This window comes from Haliotis rubra, unplaced genomic scaffold, assembly GCF_003918875.1.
Source record: "Haliotis rubra isolate DU_JTF1 unplaced genomic scaffold, ASM391887v1 Scf35, whole genome shotgun sequence".
In the NCBI taxonomy this organism is placed as follows: Eukaryota; Metazoa; Mollusca; class Gastropoda; order Lepetellida; family Haliotidae; genus Haliotis; species Haliotis rubra.
The window spans coordinates 2,180,001-2,200,079 of NW_025767024.1; the positions used below are offsets into that span (position 1 = coordinate 2,180,001).

Below are 20,079 nucleotides of genomic sequence, written 5' to 3' on the forward strand. Positions count from 1 at the left end.
TAATGTAGAGAGCAGGAACAATTGTCTGATAAAGGATAGTCTGAATACAAAAAGCAAACTGACAGGAAACAATAACATAACGTTGGACATTCTTTGTATCGTCAATTTTGACATTTCATCATAAATGGGGTGCATATTTGTTTTCCAGTCCTTCTGACACAAGTGCATATATGAAAATTGTAACATTTCAATAAGTTTTGCTCTAATGACATGCATTAGTGTAGGAATCGCAGTTCAATCGTTTATATTTACAAAGTTCTATTGTATTTACAAACCACAAGAAGTATGTAATTAAACTGTTTTTTCAACTGTATAAAAGAGTCACAGTGCTCAGTACCACCCATTGTGAGATACTAAGTGCTAAACCTGTCACTAGTATCACTCATAGCACAAGCCACGCCACAAGACATTAATCACCGTTATTTTATCATGAAGCATAGTAATACATTGTTATGATATTAATGTCATATGTGTCACGTGGACGTTTATGAAAATGCTAAATATAGTTTAGTATGTTCATTCCAAATATACTTTACTGTATCTCCTTAGAGACACTAATTATCTGAATATGAAAAAAGGATAATATAATACAAAAATATGTATTATAAATGTTATTTATTTTTTTCTCGAGAAAAGTAAACTTGGTGATGAAAAACGAAATTAATACTTCAAATGATTATTGATACCATAAAGTCTGTTCAGAAAGATCAACAAGGTGTCAGGTTTAAGGATTAAAAAAACATGCATGCTTTCTTGTTCTCAACAATGAATGTACGTACGAGTCCGAATGTGTTTCTCATAACAAAACCGATGTAACAAAGTCAAGGTTGATGAGGCATCTGATATTCACAATCCGCGATTGACAATGACAATGCCTTTGACCTATACACTGTGCCTCGACAGCCCAGCAGGCAACCGTGTATATCACAACAGTGCTGGTTTAGGGTATGTTCTTGAATAATGAACTAGCGCAAGAACACACAATACACACTCGAGAAATTGGATATTAGCCCCTACCTTCAACATAATATCGATTGGACGAAGAAACCACACTTGTGGCTGCCTGTTCCGACTACACAGGGACATTTTATATTCCAATGAACGAGTTATTGATAGTATCTTATTGTTGAGTGCCCGTTAAGAGACGCACGTGCAGCTCGTGTTTTGGTCACGTGTTCAGGGCTCTCCAGAGCCTCGATGATTTAGGTGATTAGGGAGCGCTAATTGATATGAAATTGAATAAAACAGATTGTGCTCATGGTATGTGACTGGTGTCGATTGCGTGCTTTGATAAGCAACATGTGAAGTGGACAAAGACTTGTTGACTGGAAAAAGGTGTAATATTTGATTGTGTATTTGACTCGAACCTTGTGTGGAATGTGTTTGAGGGTATGTGCTGGTGGGACAAGTGTTGTGTTATTGGTTGACATATTATTGTGACTAATTGTATTTTTATAACATAGATATGAAGGTAGGGTACAAATCAAGATTGTCATGCTTCTGTTTCTTCATAATATGTCATACGTTTGTGATCGGAGACACGGATGAATAATAGCTTGCATCATTTTCATCATAACACTATGGTCTGAGGGTATCACGAGCGCAACGGGAAAATATCCTGCGTCATTTTCATCGTAACACTTGGTTGAGATGATACAACAGAATGATATCTTCCATAATTTTCATCTTTACGCTAGGTTCTGAGGTTAGATGAGCACAACGGAATGATATATTGTGTCATTTTCATCATAGCACTTGGTTGAGATGAGTACAACAGAATGATATCTTCCATAATTTTCATCTTTACGCTAGGTTCTGAGGTTAGATGAGCACAACGGAATGATATATTGTGTCATTTTCATCATACTACGTGGTTGAGATGAGTACAACAGAATGATATCTTCCATAATTTTCATCTTTACGCTAGGTTCTGAGGTTAGATGAGCACAACGGAATGATATATTTGTGTCATTTTCATCATACTACGTGGTTGAGATGAGTACAAACAGAATGATATCTTCCATAATTTTCATCTTTACGCTAGGTTCTGAGGTTAGATGAGCACAACGGAATGATATATTGTGTCATTTTCATTTTGGTTGAGATGAGTACATCATAATTTTCACTTTACACTAGTTGAGGTTAGATGAGTACAACAGAATGATATCTTCCATTCATTTTCATCTTAACACTATGATTATTGGTTCTGAGGTTATTTTCATCATACTACGTGGTTGATGAGTACAACAGAATGATATCTTGTGTTCATTTTCATCATATATTGCACATTGGGTTGAGATGAGTACAACAGAATGATATCTTCCTTCATTTTCATCTTACCGCTAGGTTCTGAGGTTCTGTTAGATGAGCACAACGGAATGATATATTGTGTCATTTTCATCATAGCACTTGGTTGAGATGAGTACAACAGAATGATATCTTGCCATCATTTTCATCTTTACGCTACAGGTTCTGAGGTTAGATGAGCACAACGGAATGATATCCATAAAAGTCATTTTCATCATAACATTGGTTGAGATGATTTATACAACAGAAACGGAATGATATCTTCCATAATTTTCATCTTTACGCTAGGTTCTGAGGTTAGATGAGCACAACGGAATATATATCTTGCGTCATTTTCATCTTACCATTTGTTTCTGAGGGTATGATGAGCGCAACGGAGAATTATCATCATATTGCGTCATTTTGCATCATAACACATTAATTAAGATGTGATGAGTGCAACGGAACGATACATGCCTTTTCATCATATCATTTTCATCATCATTAACACCCTTGGTTCTGAGGTTATAGTGAGTCCAACGGAATGATATCTTGCATCATTTTCATCTTAACATTTGGTTCTGAGGGTATGATGATGAGCTCTGATATCTTGCGTCGGAATGATATCTTGCATCATTTTCATCTGATTATTTGGTTCTGAGGGTATGATGAGCTCAACGGAATGATATCTTGCGTCATTTTCACCATATGCCATAGTTGAGATGAATACATGATGATATGACGAGTGCAACGGAATGATATATTTATCATATCACATGGTTGAGATGAACACAACGAAATAATATCTTATTTCGAAATATTATGTCATTTTCATCTTACCATTTGGTTCTGAGGGTAGAATGAGCTCAACGGAATGATATCTTGCGTCATTTTCATCTTAACATTTGGTTCTGAGGGTATGATGAGCGTAACGGAATAATGTCTTGCGTCACTTTCATCATATTGCATGGCTGAGATGAATAGTCGGGGATTATTCATTTTCATGTTAACATTTGGTTCTGTGGGTATGATGAGCGCAACGGATTGATATCTTGCATCATTTTCATCTTAACAGTTGGTTTTGAGGTTATGCTGAGCGCAACGGGAAGCCATCTTGCAACTCTCTGTGGTACTAGGTATGATGGTAAGCGGAACGGAGTGGTATTTTGCACCTTTTCATCACAACACGTGCTTCTGCAGCATCGTAATCGAAGGATATATTGCACCAGTTTCTTCAAAAGACGTGTTTCTGGGTTGGTTGTGAGCGCAATGAAATTATATCTTGCACGTTTGGTTAAATATTTGGTTGTGGAGGTGCTGACGAAACGCAATGGAATCATGCCCGTTTCATGACCACAGTTTGCAATGGAAGTAGTGGCAAGCACAGAGAGATTACATTTGGCACCTTTTGCATCATACGTGGTGCTGAAGATTATGATGAAGCGATATAAAACGATCTTTCAATCATTTTATCACAACACTTGTCTGAGCATATCACGTAGATATCAGACAATTTCCGATATCATGAATTCCTTGTACAATCCAAATCAGTTCGTTTTAGTCGAAATTCGCCATTTGCATGATAAATAACGATAATCGACGATAAAGTGTTATTCTCATTGGGTTTATAAAAGGCGACTGTGGACCAGTCACGAATGAAATAGCTCATTGAGTTTATATGTCGATGTAAAGGTCAATATTTGTAATAATGCTATTACATTTCATTGATGACAGACAATGCTATTTTCACGATGGTCACAGATGACCCATTGAGTAAAGGCTTCGCTATCGTTGTCCTTAAATATAGTTACGTGACATGGTCAGGTTTTGAAACTCAATTCAGCTCCTCTGATTATGTCTATAGTCTGTTGTGGCGACGGGTGTATGGAGAACGCGTAAACTGGGTGATGAGTACAACCTTCATAATCACTCACTCACTCACTCACTCACTCACTCACTCACTCACTCACTCACTCACTCACTCACTCACTCACTCACTCACTCACTCACTCACTCACTCACTCACTCACTCACTCACTCACTCACTCACTCACTCACTCACTCACTCACTCACTCACTCACTCGTGGTTGAAGTATTCACTATGTCCATAACGAAAATTAAATCTGATATAAAGGTTATATAAATCCAAAGTCTTTTTTTCTAAAAAGGTTAACTTCATATGCATAAATTATACCGCCTAAGCATCATACTACAGCGTTAAATATCAAACGAACATCCTAAAGGTCGTCTTGCCTTTTATCATTAAAATAAAGCCTATTTAATTCTGTTTCATCATGCAGAAAAGAGTAATCTGGATATTATGCAAACATAAATCCCTCTCAAAACTCCCGTTAAAACAACATCTTGATAAATACAGCAACAATGACGCGGTTAATCTTCAGATTAATATCGGATTTCCTTTCTTTGCGAAAATTAAAGAATTTGATTACAAAGCTTAGAATATCTAAAATTAAACCAAAGGAAGGCCTTCGCGTTAATACGCCCTAAACCAACAGTGGACCGACAATGTCGGGCTGCTTAACGTGATAGACCACCGAAGTGCAAAGTAACATATTTGTCAAACTTCTGTATAATTCTTCCCGAAACCATCTGGTGGTATCAATTCTGGTTCGGCGGAGAGGCGCATTTATTAAGGGCGATACATATGGCAAATTTGGCCGGGAAAATTGGTTCACCGAAGAAGCTATTTTTCAAGTCAGCAAGTTTCACGAAACCTTCAGATTTTGGACGATCATGCAATCGAGATGGAACACTGTCTTGTGACACTTTCAGGAGTGATTCTTTACCGAATATTGTATTTTACGGTTGACGTGATTTGGCTTAATTTAAGTAATGTGCTTCATAGCCACTGCAAGAACACAAAGAACATTATTCGGAAAAGGACATGATTATAAGTGACAAAAAGGATATTATGAATTTCTTTATAATCTGTATGATGAACCAGTGGGTACTTGCCGTAACAATTGTGACATATTGAATAACTGTTGGTTCTTGTGAGCGTCTAACGCCTTCCAGATGCATTAAAGACGTCTTTCTAACCGCGACAGAAGGACGGGTGAAGGTGAAGGTGACAAAGGGACGTAATCTCAACAAAGGATCGTGTTATGGATGATTCAACGAACTTATGAATGGTAAGTTTATTACACAAAGGTAAGAGTGCAGACAAGAACAAAAACCTTTTCAAAATCATAAGTCTAATTTTTATCGATGCTTTGTGCGATTCCTGCCAAAATCACATTTGTTTATACATGCCTATGAAATATATGGACACCAGGGAGCCGTTGTACAAAGCAACCTCAATCTTTCGACTGCAGTTTGTGTGTGTGTATGGAAGTTATGATCAACTGAACGCTAAGGTCACTATGCACATCTGCACAATGGTATCTGACACAAGTCACAAACACATGCAAAGACAAGATAATTTTCATCTGAACATAGCCATTTTATCAGAACTGCTGTTCTTAGTATCTCGCATTCTTTGATATTGTGCACAGATGGAACCTAATATCAAATCCAAATCGTAAACTATCTTTTTATCTCAATCAAATGTTAATAGACGTGTGAGTTCCAGGTAAAGTCGATGTTTGTTTATGGTACAACCATTCGTTTTATACAAGCTAATTAGTATAATTAGACTTGGTAGGTCATGGATTGTGATCTGACTGATAGATGTCATGTTGCCCGAGAGAGCTGACTGACGCTCATGCTGTCAACCGCTGGTTTTCTAGCCCAGTCCCGAGCATTTACAGAGAGCCATCATGTCATGTGTACGACAGCATTGGCGCGGTGTAAGAGGATAGACGTGGTGATGCTCATTTAGCTCACCATTCATTCTGTATGGTTCCACTGACCGAGTCATAAGTGAGTGAGTGAGTTTAGTTTTATGCCACACTCAGCCATATCCCAGCTATATGGCGGCGGTCTGTAAATAATCGAGTCTGGACCAAACAATCCAGTGATCAACAGCATGAGCATCGATCTGTGCAATTGGGAACCGATGACATGTGTCAACCAAGTCAGCGAAACTGACCACCCGATCCCGTTAGTCGCCTCTTACGACAAGCATAGTCGCCTTTTATGGCAAGCACATGACTCGGTCGACCGGTGAAGACCTATTCTACCCCGGGTCTTCACGGGTCGACCGAGTCATAAGATTAACGGAATCGGGTGGTCAGCCTGGCCTTGATTGACGCATGTCTTCATATCACAAAGTACGTGGACAGATGCTGATAATGTCAGTCACTGGATTGTCTGGTCCAGACCAGATGTTTTACAGACAGCCATCATAGACTGGAAACTGCTTAGTGCGGCGCAAAACAACAGACACAAGGCAGATGTTGACACTACGTCATATAAGTGGAATACTGACCAAAACCGCATAAGAACCAAAATCACTCACTTACTCACTCTTTCACAAGGCAGATGGATGACCACTTACTTACCGTTTACATCCTAAACTCTGAACCAAAACTGTTCTCTTTCTTGCTTTTAAAACAACCCAAGAATTGATCTTCAGTAGCCCGTGCTTGTCGTAAGAGGCGACTAACGGGATCGGGTGGTCAGGCTCGCTGACTTGGTGGACACACGCCATCGTATCCCTATTGCGTAGACCGATGCTCATGCTTTTGATCACTGGATTCTATGGTCCAAAGTCGATTATTTACAAACCGCCTCCATATAGCTGGAATAATGCTGAGTGCGTCGTTAAACAGCAACCAAAGACCAAAGTATATAAGGCTTAATTCCAGCAACCAAGACGCTGGTTGTGGCAAAATACCAAACTACGGACACGTTTGTGTGAGTGAGTTGAATTATAATGGAAAGTATTTCTCCTAAATAACTTAATTTGTTAACGTATCCCGAATTTGTGCAGGTCTTCCCGGTTTACCACGTTTGAGAATTCAAAACTTCAATGCCAGAAGATAACTAGTCATGATTATCTCCCAAAACGGACTCCGTAGGACGCCAAAATATTCAAAGAATCAAGCAATGACACCGGGTGTTTTCGAAAAGAAGAAGCTTGTCCTGTTTCACGTATATCCCCCCCTTCTCAACAAGGTTTCATAAAGACAAAGTGCTTGTTGCTGCTGAACCCAGAAATGGTCTTGTGAACGATCGATTCTGGACCAGACAATCCCGTGATCATCACAATCAGCATTGATCCACGACGAAGGGTTACGATTCAAACAAGCCAACAAGGACGTCATCTGTTTCGTGTTTTGTTTCGTGTTTACGTGTGTGTTTGTTTGTTTACGCCGCACTCAGCAATCTTCCACCTATTGGACGGAGGTCTGGCATTAATTAATACAAGCACTGATCTCCTCAAATGGGACACGATGACATGACTAAAACAAGGTCAGCGAGCCTGACTATCTCCTCTTACTACAAAATTCGCTGAAGGTCAACTCTAACCCGGATCTTCACAGGCCCTGATACGATTAGTAAATGACAGTGAACAGAGGGGTGTGAAAACTCCCAGTTAAGGTCGAAGCATGGGATAACATCACGCACCATGTGGGTGCAAAACGAGTCACGGGTCGTAAGTTCCTCTAAATCCATGCCATAAAACCCCCTGGAATGACTTAACCCAACTTACACGAACCCAAGAGCCCGGATGTGGTAGTTTAAAAAAATGATGGGACAAATCCGGATCCTGGCACGCATAGGGTATGTAACTCTGCACAGACATTACAGTGCCTTAGTCTGACGAGCCACCCATTTTAAGTCGCAGGGTCATTCCGAACCAGGACATAGCAACTGAGTGTTAAGGTATGTTTGATTCTTATATCCTGACAGGGGCACAGGTGCTCCACTCTCAAAGGCGACGCAATTCGCTGTGAAAAGTTACCTCCCTTGAACACGTCAGGAAATTATGATTTGGGGTTCGAATCCCCTGTTTCTAGGTGTGTCACCCGTGCTCAGGAATTATACCAAAATGGTAAACGTGTGAGACCTGCATTACGTCATTTTTTCTCCACGTTAAGCTGACGTAACTGGAATACCGTTAAAGGTGGCGTTAACCCAAATAACTCACCCTCTATCTAGTTCATGGCGATAATCAGCTTATATCAATGTGTACCTTGTGTGATATTATGTGAGACCAAGTTTACAAACAAATTGTTTCTGCATTCCGGAAAGTAGCCAATACTTGCTACAATATACTGTATGCCAAATATACTGTATGCCATTACGAGTATACCTAAGAGTTCTTATGTGTAACCGGGGGCGGTGGGGTAGCCTAGTGGTTAAAGCGTTTGCTTGTGACGCCGAAGACCCAGGTTCGATTCTCCACATGGGTACAATGTGTGATGCCCATTTCTGGTGTCCCCCGCGGTGATATTGCTGGAATGTTGCTAAAAGCGGCGTAAAACCATACTTACTCACTTATGTGTAACCGGAAGCGATTTCGGTAAATTTAAATAAAATCAATATTAAGGATGACAGTTTAGATTCAGCTGAAACATAAACATTGCCTATAAAAGAATATTTAACAGCGCCTCGTGTGTTTAGTGATAACTATCATATCATCGCCGAACACGAACGAAAATATCACATTAGAAAACACATTTCGTTTCTGAATCTTTTTCACGTACCTTTTTCGTTACTGACGTAACCTTACCAATGCATAGCGTCGAACAGGATGGCGATTGGAAGGATGATATACGATTACTTTTCTATGTTTGATTTATTCGCCCAGGAGTAATAATATTTTACAATGATTTGTTTATGATATCAGGATCGGTTCCAGAAAGAAATTATCTGGGAGTTACTTCGGAAACGAATCTTTTACTTGCCTTGAACTGTAGGAAACGTCACGGGTTTGGTATAACAAGCTGTGGATAAAACTTGCATCCCTCGCCATTTGTGAAGTGTGTTCATGGTTTACAAGAGTTAGAATTGATATGAGTGATTGCAAGCACGGCCGTTGACTCACCGAGTCAATTATTGACTGTATTTATGATATTTGTATTTGGGAGAATATGTCGAACGCCTGTATAGAATGTATTAAAATATTAATCTGTTCTGGGCATCGTCAGGCGTCTTTTGTGTGTTATGTTATTGCTGGTGTTTTAAACGCCTGTTAATAGTAATATCCATTAAGAACCTTTAATTCATATTTTAAACGAAATATTGAAAGTTTGATGTATATAACACTGAACACTTTACTGAGATTTTGAAACAACACATAGAATTATGAATTAATTTATCTCAAAGGTTTGGGGAGTGTGTTGGACAGTTGTGCTACGTTTGATTGCACGTTTCAAGAGAAGAGGGCCTTCTGAAGTTAAGGTATTAAACTGAAAATAATTAATGAACGTAGTTTTATCTTAGGGGTTTATATCAAGGACTTCCTCGACTGTTGTTTTGATAGTTTTGCCTGGACTACCCAGAGGTGACAGCCCAAGGTGGCATTGTATCATTACTGAATTCATATAACTTGATCAAATTTCCCCATTACAACAGAAAAGATGTGCTTTACAAGCCAATAATACACTATTGAACAGTACAATTTTGTGATGTGATGCCGATATTTAAGAAACGTCGTCTGGAACTGTTTTCTCAATATATACTATAGTCCGTTTGGCTCAAAATCGGACCAATGAATTGCAATCTAACTCGAAAACTACTAAACATATAGTACTCAATGAACACTGATCATAATCAAAACATCAGACCAACTCTGTGATTTGTTTTCAGAATTTATGTCCTAAAACGTAAAAAGTTGTTTAACAAACTATCATTAAAATCTTGACGCAGTTCACTATTGTTACGAGGAAGGGGTGCAAAGAGAGGAACAGCCAGGTGGGCGAGAAAGGATGGAGACGGGACAGCACAGGTTAATGAATCTATTACTTTGTCGGCACTTGTGCACGTGCTTCACGTACACCTGACTGTTCCTCCCTTTGCAGTCCTCCCTCGTAACAAATAGTTAACTGTGTCAAAATATTAATGATAGTTTGTTAAACAACTTTTTACTTTTAGGTCATAAATTCTGAAAAAAATCACAGAGTTGATCTGATGTTATGATTATGATTCGTGTTTCATTGAGTATTCTATGTTTAGTTGTTTTCGAGTTAGAGTGCAATTCATCGGTCCGATTTTGAGCCAAACGGACTATAACGGATGTTTGCGTTAATGGTACGTGCGTTCTTGAAAATAGATGTCTTTACGAGGCACCATGATACAGTTTGCTATCTTCACATGTCGTGTGTACAGAAATATGCCCACACGACAGTTATCAATGCCATCTTAAGAAACAAATATGGATTTAAATGAAAGCGTCAGCCTTAGTTAAATCTGACTCAATTGATGGTGTCAAGTTGTATGATGACTGGGTGACAGTACGCTTAACAGACGGCCTGAAGTGTCGTAGATAAGAGAGCGGACGGAAACAGAGATAGAAAGATTCATGTTTAACGCTGCATTCAGCAATACTCCAAACACATGGCAGACACATAAAGAGACAGGGATAGACAAACACATATTTCTGTTCAATTTGTAAGAGCAAAAATTGCTTTTGTCCCTTCATCTATTCAAATTTTACAAAAATGCAGAAATAGTTGCATTAAAAGAATGTCTAAGAGACACAACCAAACACAACAGACAGAACGATATGTGAAGAGATGATTAAACGTTTTATTATTTTTTTCACTCAAGTGTGTTATTTCAGATTCGTTGGTTTTATTTAATTTTATGAAATATTTTTTTTTGTTTGGGGGGTGGGTGATTCTTAAGTCCCTGTAAGATACATTTTAGTAATATGTATAAATAGCTAAACACACGTGACGCTCGTTAATTTCGTTGTATAGTTTTGTGTCTCCGGATAATGGCAGCATCATAAATACTTCGGGACTCCCTCTCTTTATGGTAAGTTAATTGATAGAAAAGTGTTTAAAACAAAACATCTATTCTTCTGAATGTCGCTTTATAGTTCATATAGGTTTCAATTTTTCTTATTTTAATGTTTCTATGCGTTTTATCGGAATTATGGTATTAAAAATCGTCTTCGATGTAAATGTTGTGCCTGTATTACCAAACTGCATTTTTCCAGTAAAAGTAAATATTTGGTTTGTATCTAGATCTCATTTAAGCACATCATGAATGGAATCGTTTGCGAAGACATTGATGAGGACTTGTAGGATGTAACTGACAATGTCCAATCCTCGACAAATCAACGACTTATCTATCGCTGGCTGTCCTCGTTATAACATCAGTATCGGTAGATATGGTATCTTAATGCGCTATAAACGTGTCTAGGGCCCTATTTGAGCATTAATCACAGCTATAATCCCGTTGTACAGTGATAATAGGAGTCAGGGGCTTCGGTAACACTGTAAATCTTACCTAAAATGTAAGTAATTGATTTTACGATAAAACCGCCCACCAAGGAGCCATTTCGTTAATAGAACATTTGTCCCATAAGAATCTTACAAATCGTGATCTTGTCAAATCAATATAACTTAACCTACGAGTAACTTGATACTTTTGTTTCAGCAATAATACTTTTAAAAACAATCTAAGAAAAAGATGAATTTTAGAATTTGCGTTTTTAGACGGAAATTTGATGAAGCAAATTTGCCGTTTTAGAAAGACAAAGAAAACCTGTTATTTTTGCATGAGCTTTTCGAAATAACATGCGTGCATTCGTGAAAAAGCATTCGTGAAAGACCATTAAAACACAACCGTTATGGTTAGAAATATAAAAAATAAAGTGTTAAATCTTACCTCAGTGCGTGAGAAGTTCGTTGATCGAAGTTCCTATAAATACAAATATGTTGGTTGCATTCTCTTCATCGGTCGATAGCAATTGATACTATTATGTTGGTTCTGACTACAAACCTAACTCTTTTCAGGAAATATTGCCAATATCGGCTATAAACATGGGAATGTATAGATATGCCCCCCTTAGTGTCCTTCGATTGGCTCGTAAATGTCACGTGATTAAAATAAACCAATTAAACGGCAGTATCGCCGTCCGTGTCGCTCGATTTGTCATGATTGAAAAATGACCCCCGGTGTACCAAAGGAGCAATATTTTGTCTTAATCAGACACGCTGCATATTTGAAGTTCGGCCGACATGAATTTTTCATTGCTCTCTATTCTGTTTATTTCACATCTATATTCATTTGAACGCCTAAGCTAACAGCAAAATGGATAGAAGACTTTTTTCCACATCCCAAACAAGAAACCTATAATTTTGTAAAATTCAACGATGTTGAGATAAAACGAGCACGACTCTCTTCAATCAAAATGAACGCTTTAATCAAGCCTGTCTGGGTTCGAGGGATCCAATAAAGATGTGGACCTCGAGATATCAAGACTCGAAATTAAATGTCTCCCTTTTTCGTTCCCCTCCCCGAAAGTTCCCCCTCCCAATGATCTGCTCACCCTGAGAAAACATCATACGTCGATTTTGATTCCATTTCGTTTTACCCAATCAATGGTAACACACTGGTCTAAACTGAACTCGAAACCTGTCGACTGAAAGATAGATTTTATTCCTTTCAATAATTGACATTTTCCTATTACGTTGATGAATCGTGCCCATTCGTCAAGGGAGGTAATTCTATTATCCAAGTCCAGTGATAGTTTTGCTGAGAAAGTTTAATTTCTAGGTATCTCTACCATAGCTTGCCTCCGTATGCGACAAGACAAAACCAAATTAAACAGTATCTTCCTTTTATTCAAGCAATACTTTGACACCGTGTGTGTAACTTGGAGTTTTTGATTTGTGAGATAGGATGGAATCTACGGAGTCACTCTCAATTTCTTTCTGGTCCTGAGTGAAATTAATTAAAAGCTTTAGCGATTGCTGCGTCTTCGTGCTCGAGAATCAATAACAAGCAAGAAAGGAAATAGTAAATCTTTCAAGAAGTCAATAGTAATCGAGAGAGCGAAAGACTCGTGGATGCATGATTAGCGCGTGGCCGAAGCTTCTTCAATCATAGCCCCCCTCCTTGCCCTATCCGAGAGCTACAGCTGTGATCAGCCCACAGAATTGTCAACTTTTATAATTTGTCTCTCACCCCAAATCAAACGACTCGGCGAACGCTGGCCTTAGGGTCGGTCTCATTTGGTAAACGACTTATTTTGGCCAAATTGAGCAGAGATGAAAGACTTTGAAGAAAAAATTAAGAAAATCACAGATTTGGCACAGAGTCACAGAGGATTTATGTTTCACAAATGAATATTTATTGTAATATTTTTCTGCCAAATAATGATGTTATTTCGGCAATTTGAATTTCATGTCATTGTTTGATGGTCGAATGAGAACCATGATTTATGACGGGTAGTTGGAAGATTAGAAATCTCACAAGAATTTCATTTTTTCTTTCCCTTCGTTCGCATTCCTTTGCACTAGGTCAATCTAGCCTTACCGCGGTGAATCAAATATCGCATTATGCCGCAGTAAATGATATATTTATCAAAGAGTGGATTTAACTCGCCCTTGCCCTTTTCATCAAAAGCTACTAAAATATGTATATATGTTATTATAAATACATAACAGAACATTAATCATTCAGTTGTGTATTTCCCAAATCAATCCACGGTTTTACGTTTTCTTCCAGTAACTCTTATCATGACATGTGCTAATTATGCAAGAAATATCTCTGTATCGAGAATTCTCAGGGATAAAAAAACTTCGCCGTTCATATCAGCATAAAGTATTAAAGATTAAACATTAATGTTTGAGCATTATAAATCTTAATTCCGAAGATATATTTCCCCGATTTTGATATCAGAAATCACGAAAGTCATCATGTCATTTTGAAAATGCTATGGATGTTTTATTGACAATCAATGCAAAATACCAGCTGTTAATACCATATTCCAAAGCATGAACCAGAATAATTCGTTTATTAATCCATATCCATGTAATAACGGTTGCATTAAACACACATACAATGCCACATTTAAACGAATAAACGTGAATAAAACTCATTCTTTTATTCGTTCATCTTCATCGTATAAGGACTGTAATAAACATCTAACCCTACGTGTCGATTTCATTGTATGCATTTGGAATGAAATGTACATATATACATGTGATATTGACTAGTGGCTATATCAGTGAATCTCCCTTTCGCGTGATCGGGTTGGAAGATATGAAATATACGTATCGGGACCGTTGTGGGACGATGTAAGCGGATTGGGATTGTCTGGCGTTGCCAAAATGGGATATTGAACACGCAAGTATATTCCTGTCTTGATTGTGTATGTTCATCAGCATATTTATATTTTTCCGTGTCTGTCAACTGCTAAGATGGAGTCCTAATCAGATGAGAAAATCTTGCAGTATAAGCTCACATATGTGTATAGTTAAGTTTTAGAATAATTAAAGATGCTTGCATATTGCTCTTGAGGATTAAAAGATAACCCTTTTACCCAGCCATGGCTTTCTTCGTCTTTTTAATATTCCCTTCTGCATCCTTCACCATCTTATTTTTTTTAAAATATATAATTTACATGAGCGTTCCCTAGTTAACAATATTTCGATCTAAAAATCTACATATTCATTGCGACTTATTTCATTAGCTGGTGAAGAGAGCGAAATGTGCGTTTTTTAATAAAATGCTAAAGTTATTACCTTCAAATGAATATGGAGATTGAATCAATACATATGAAACAGTGTTTTACAGGTCTGTCATAAATATTCCTGTTTTGAAGTTGTTGTTTTCAGACTCACAACTCGCCGATGTGTACGAGGTTCTCTTAAAGATTCATCAGAAAGACGAACTACTTCTTAATGCGGAATAGGGATTCCATTTAAAGAGTGAACAGTGTATAAAGAACACATTAGGGGGGTCCCTAAACAGTCAGTGACAAAGTGGAAGTTCGGGAAAAAACAAATCACGGTGTGGGATTAGTGTCGCACTGCCAGGAGACTTTCAAGACTAATGAATGAAAGATAGGACAAGCTTCCTATAATGCATTTTGCACCCAAAGTAATTTTCAGCTGTTTAGGCACTACTTTTTAGCGATTGGTACCTAATCATTGGGAAAAAAATCACTTGTCTTGAAAGCGATGTGCCCTTTAATCACAATCAGAGATATTACAGGCGCAGAAGTTGGATCCGACCCCCAGCGGAGTTCGTTTCAGCCAATGGCAATTCATCACTATGTCCTCAAAGTTTGTGTTAGTTAATGCAAACAAGGTTAACAAAACCATAATCTTATGATCTTTCAAAAATTCCTGATTTATTGAAATAAAGTGTCATCGGAAAATTGAAAGTCAAATCAGTCTCTTGTTTGACCCCTTTCACATCTTAGTTCAGACTTTTTGGCTCCAGTTTTGATATTCGTCGTTCGTTTTTGTAACCACTAGACAGAACTGCGCCTCCATTTGCATAATGCCATGTTGGATCGAATGAAAATCATTCACGAGGTGGGACCTCGTGATTAAAAAGAAGACTTATAGAAGCGAGTTTTAAAGAACAAGAATATTTTAGAGTAAATTGCTTTTTTGGGAGAAAAATTATGCACGTGACAAGTATTCGTCGTTAGGGCAGCACTCAGGAGGATTAAACACATCCGCTGGTCATCTCAAGATATTTCTGCCCCATTTATTCATTTTTTAAATATTTCGAGTGTTTTGTAAGATTCGTTTATTTGTTTTATACCAAAAGATTAAGCTTAGGGAATATTGACAATATCATAACAAACTAACAGTTAATATATACATTGTGTGTATTCTAATCACCCAAAACAATGTTTGCATATACTGTGGCGTGTGGTGTTCTATTGACCAACAGAAAGAGATTACAATGGATCAACATAACAGACAACGATATAAGCTCTTTGAGTTTATGCCGAACTACAACCACGCCATTCATAATGTAAGCGGAATTTTTAATATTCATAACGGGGTGAAATTGACATTCCATTGACCATCAACCTCCTTGAAACATCAGTATCTATTACAACCGTATAAGGTTATCTTGCTCATTACAATACTAACAGAATGTTTTTGTTGTCTTTGACCCTTGAGGACCCCTGCAGGCATATTTCACTTAGACACAGAAGAATTCTCATATTAATTCTGATTACACTACATAATGAGTTTGAATTATTTTATTATTTCAAACTGCTATAATAAGTGAGTCAAATATCTAACTCGTCAGTCATATATTCTAAATATACTACACTGTTTGTGTAATTTAGGACTCTCAAAAACACCCCTTAAAAGGAGTCAGGGCCCAACTGAAAGTTAATTACTAAAATTGGTCGGAGTCTTTGCAGTGAGTTATCGTTAATGCCGACAACAATTTGGGCAGATGTGGTTTAAAACCCTCTTTGTGTTTTATCAACGGACCGAAAGGCAATAAACTACGAGGGGGACAAATGTCGTCATACCCCTCCTCATCCTCACCCGTCCCTCCCGGCGTATCCCTCCCCCCTCTTCCGACCCCCTGCCCCTCAGTCGCCTCGCATGTAACGGACAGTGATTAAGTCATTAAGTCCAGCGGTTATAAATTACACACGGATTGAAGGTGGCTTTCTCATTTCGATGATCTCCTTCAAACGTGCCACGTGGCAAATGACGCCCCGCCGTACCCTCAACTCAGCGACCCCACCCCCTCTACCGACCGACTTCATCACCCCCATGTCTGAATAAGTTTTTCGTGAAAATGTGTTTTATTCGATATTTTGATGACAAACATTTAAGAAGCACGTGACGAAGTGTGTCAAAGTGACAAAAATATTATGTCATTTACATATCTAATAAATTATACTTGTTGAAATGGGTTCCATTTCATCTCAATTGCTCACGGGGTGTTGACAAGCAAGATGTATGGGTGTCAGATTTGTATTATCGAGGCTTTTATAAGAAATTAATCAGTACAAGCGTTAAAATAATTAAGTGACAATTAAGAGTGTTGGATGGAAATACTAATATAGTAGCAACTTCATTCAACCCATAAAGAAATTAGACCCTTGGAACATAAAGACGATTACAGTGAAGACCCTTAATTAGGTTATATGAAGGAAATATTTATGAAACTGGTTTTTAACGAAATTTCATCAAAACATCCAAATTGCAGCTCAAAACGTTCACAAATGTACGACAGAAATATATATTAATTGCTCAATATATAATATTCGTAAACGAGATACGTTAGTGTGGTGTTTGAATACCACATAAAGAATGCTTTTCTCGCACTTGTCATTTGTGAACATTGATGGCTCTAACCCAGGCTGTTGGTTCCATAGACACGAATGCTCACAGACAGTTTACATTTCGGAATGTTAGCCTAATTGGTGGGTAGCGAACTCAAACCAACCCCTGGCATCCAGAAACAATAAAAGTCCTACACAATTAACCGTATCTTTAACGAAGGCTGCAAAACTAGCGTTCTGTGTTTTAATGTCCCAATTAAAATGTACAATCGGAAACAGAAGACAAATCTACTGTGGTAATACACATTACAGTGACAAATTCTAATAGGGGTGGGGGTGGGTAGGGTGGGATGGGGGTTGCTACTTATTTATGGTAATCCTGATTCCAAAGAGCACAGGTTTACCATTTTTCACAACAAAGTTAAACAACATTATAACCTGCATAGTATTATCTTCAAGAATGCACATGTATCTGTTTGTGTATGTACATGTGTGTATTTATCATGTCTATCTTTCTATGCTTGTTCCTGTTTTGGCTTTTTGGACGTAAACCTGAAATGTGATAGATTGGGCACAACTATTGTGATAATGTACCCACGAATTTAGATCCGAACAACAATAAAAGAAACGTTCATTTACATATTTCTTTTAGGAAATGATGGTATCTGCATCCGATCATGAGGTTCAAGTTTTTTCCACTACACGGAAGTTAAAACGTATGTCATAAATATGTTCAAAAGGTGGAACGATGGCTTAAAATATGCATACATATGTATAATTATTTGAACCAAATTAAACAGACAACATGTCTTTTTGTAAGAAACAAAGTATAACATTATATCATATCACCAAAGCCGTGAGATGTCCTGTCATAAATATACCCCACCCTAAATACCTACAAAATCCCAACCCCACCTAAAATCCCCGACCCACAGTGACCCCTGACCTTCTTGATTACCGAAACCTATGAACTAGCGGCGAAGGAGTGCTTTTATCGCGAGCAGCCCTCGGTAACACTTCATAATTCACGACTGAAATCAACGCCATTCTCTTCCCTCTCTATATCGGCAACGGAACAATAAAATCGTTATAACGGCAATGTTTATGAGGCAAATAACACCGAAACGCTCGTAATAGCTGCCGGTTATAGATCATACCGGCCCGTCTTATTACTATAGGTACATGCATTAAAGCTTGATATTGACATCGTAGCGTCTATAGACAACTTGAAATCTACAAACGGAGAATATTTTTACGAGACAACGAAAAAATGAAGACGGGAAAAAATGGTAATAAATTCACACCCCAATGTAATGGGGCTAAGTATTACACTGTCAGTTATTGCGCCAATTGTAAATCAAAGTTTAAATATAGTACCCACCTTGCGATGCAAAGATTGACAGGTAGGGACAGCTATGCAGTCCCGTCGGCTCCCTTTGATCTTTCCGACAGACCCTCTTATTGGACAACGAGACAGTACGATAAATTCATAAAACTAGTCTGTTGATGGCCTCGTGTTCATTTCTTTCTCGGCCGTATCATACTTAGGCTGTTTAGCGGCACTGGACCGGAACTACTTCATTTGTATAGCAGACGGGCCTTTCGCGGAGTGATATATATTCCAGCCAATCGCATCGCTTGTAACAAAGCGTTGTTGGCGAGCCGCGGCAGCAGACAAAATTGTATTCTTGAAATGGGAACAGATATGAGACGATTTTACGGCAAATATAGGGCTTCTTGTGAATGAAAAGATAACAAGCTGTTATTAACAGCAGGTTAATCTAGAAAAAGATGCATTTTTAAGTCAACGGCATGATATTTCGTTCAAATAGCTATTTGAAATATTGGTTTACTGGCCAGATGGGCAATCTTCTATCACTTGTATATGGCATTGTTTAAAGGGTTTTTTAATGTTTGTTGCTCAATTTCTACGGAAGTTCATCACTTCATATTTATTATATAAATGTTTGCAATTATTTAGAAAGTGGCCTATTTTATCCCTGAATAAGTAAAATGAAACCCAGAAAAATGACCATATTTACACGATCGTTCTTAATATGTTCAAAAAGATACTTTGAAATCAGAAAAACATTGGTTTTTTTTGTCAAAGAACACGATTGAAGCAGCTAATAATGAAAAAAAGTAATATTCCAGTATTCACCTCTGAAAAACACTAAGAGATTTACTTTTCGACAAAATATACAAAAATAGATGAATACTTAAGGATTGTTTCCTATTCATTTTTGTTGGATATTCCACAAAACTGCCTCTAATTTTACCTATATGCACGGCAGATGTCTATAAGATTATGATAAATATGAAACAGAGCGGTATATGTGTGTATTTGTTAATTGTAAAAACAAAAATGATACAGAAAAAACAAACAAACTATGAATAAAATTCACCATTTCAGAAAATGCATTATTCAAAAGGTTAGATACAGAAAGTTGCCTTTACTTGCGCTTTGGCGTTTAGTAAAGATTCAGGAGGCAAAAACCTTTGAAAATAGCATGGAGATTTTGCATACTTCACACAAATGGAGTCTGAATGATTCATATTCTTGTGTGGACACAAAATCGTTAAGAACATGTCTCGTCTGATTTGAAGCGTCTTTTCAGCAGCCATTGACAACCGTCGTAAAACATTCAAG

At 37.8% G+C, this 20,079-nt stretch overlaps 1 long non-coding RNA gene across 1 annotated transcript in view; it reads right to left on the reverse strand.

Annotated features, from left to right (window-relative positions):
* LOC124285002 overlaps positions 1–18,979 on the reverse strand; it is a 74,220-nt gene extending 55,241 nt beyond the window's left edge. Inside the window, exons 1-2 of the long non-coding RNA XR_006900699.1 lie at positions 18,811–18,979; positions 12,035–12,067 (exon numbers count right to left, since the gene is read on the reverse strand). This is a non-coding gene — a long non-coding RNA (uncharacterized LOC124285002). The remainder of the gene's footprint in view (positions 1–12,034; positions 12,068–18,810) is intronic.
* Between the last annotated feature and the right edge of the window lie 1,100 nt (positions 18,980–20,079).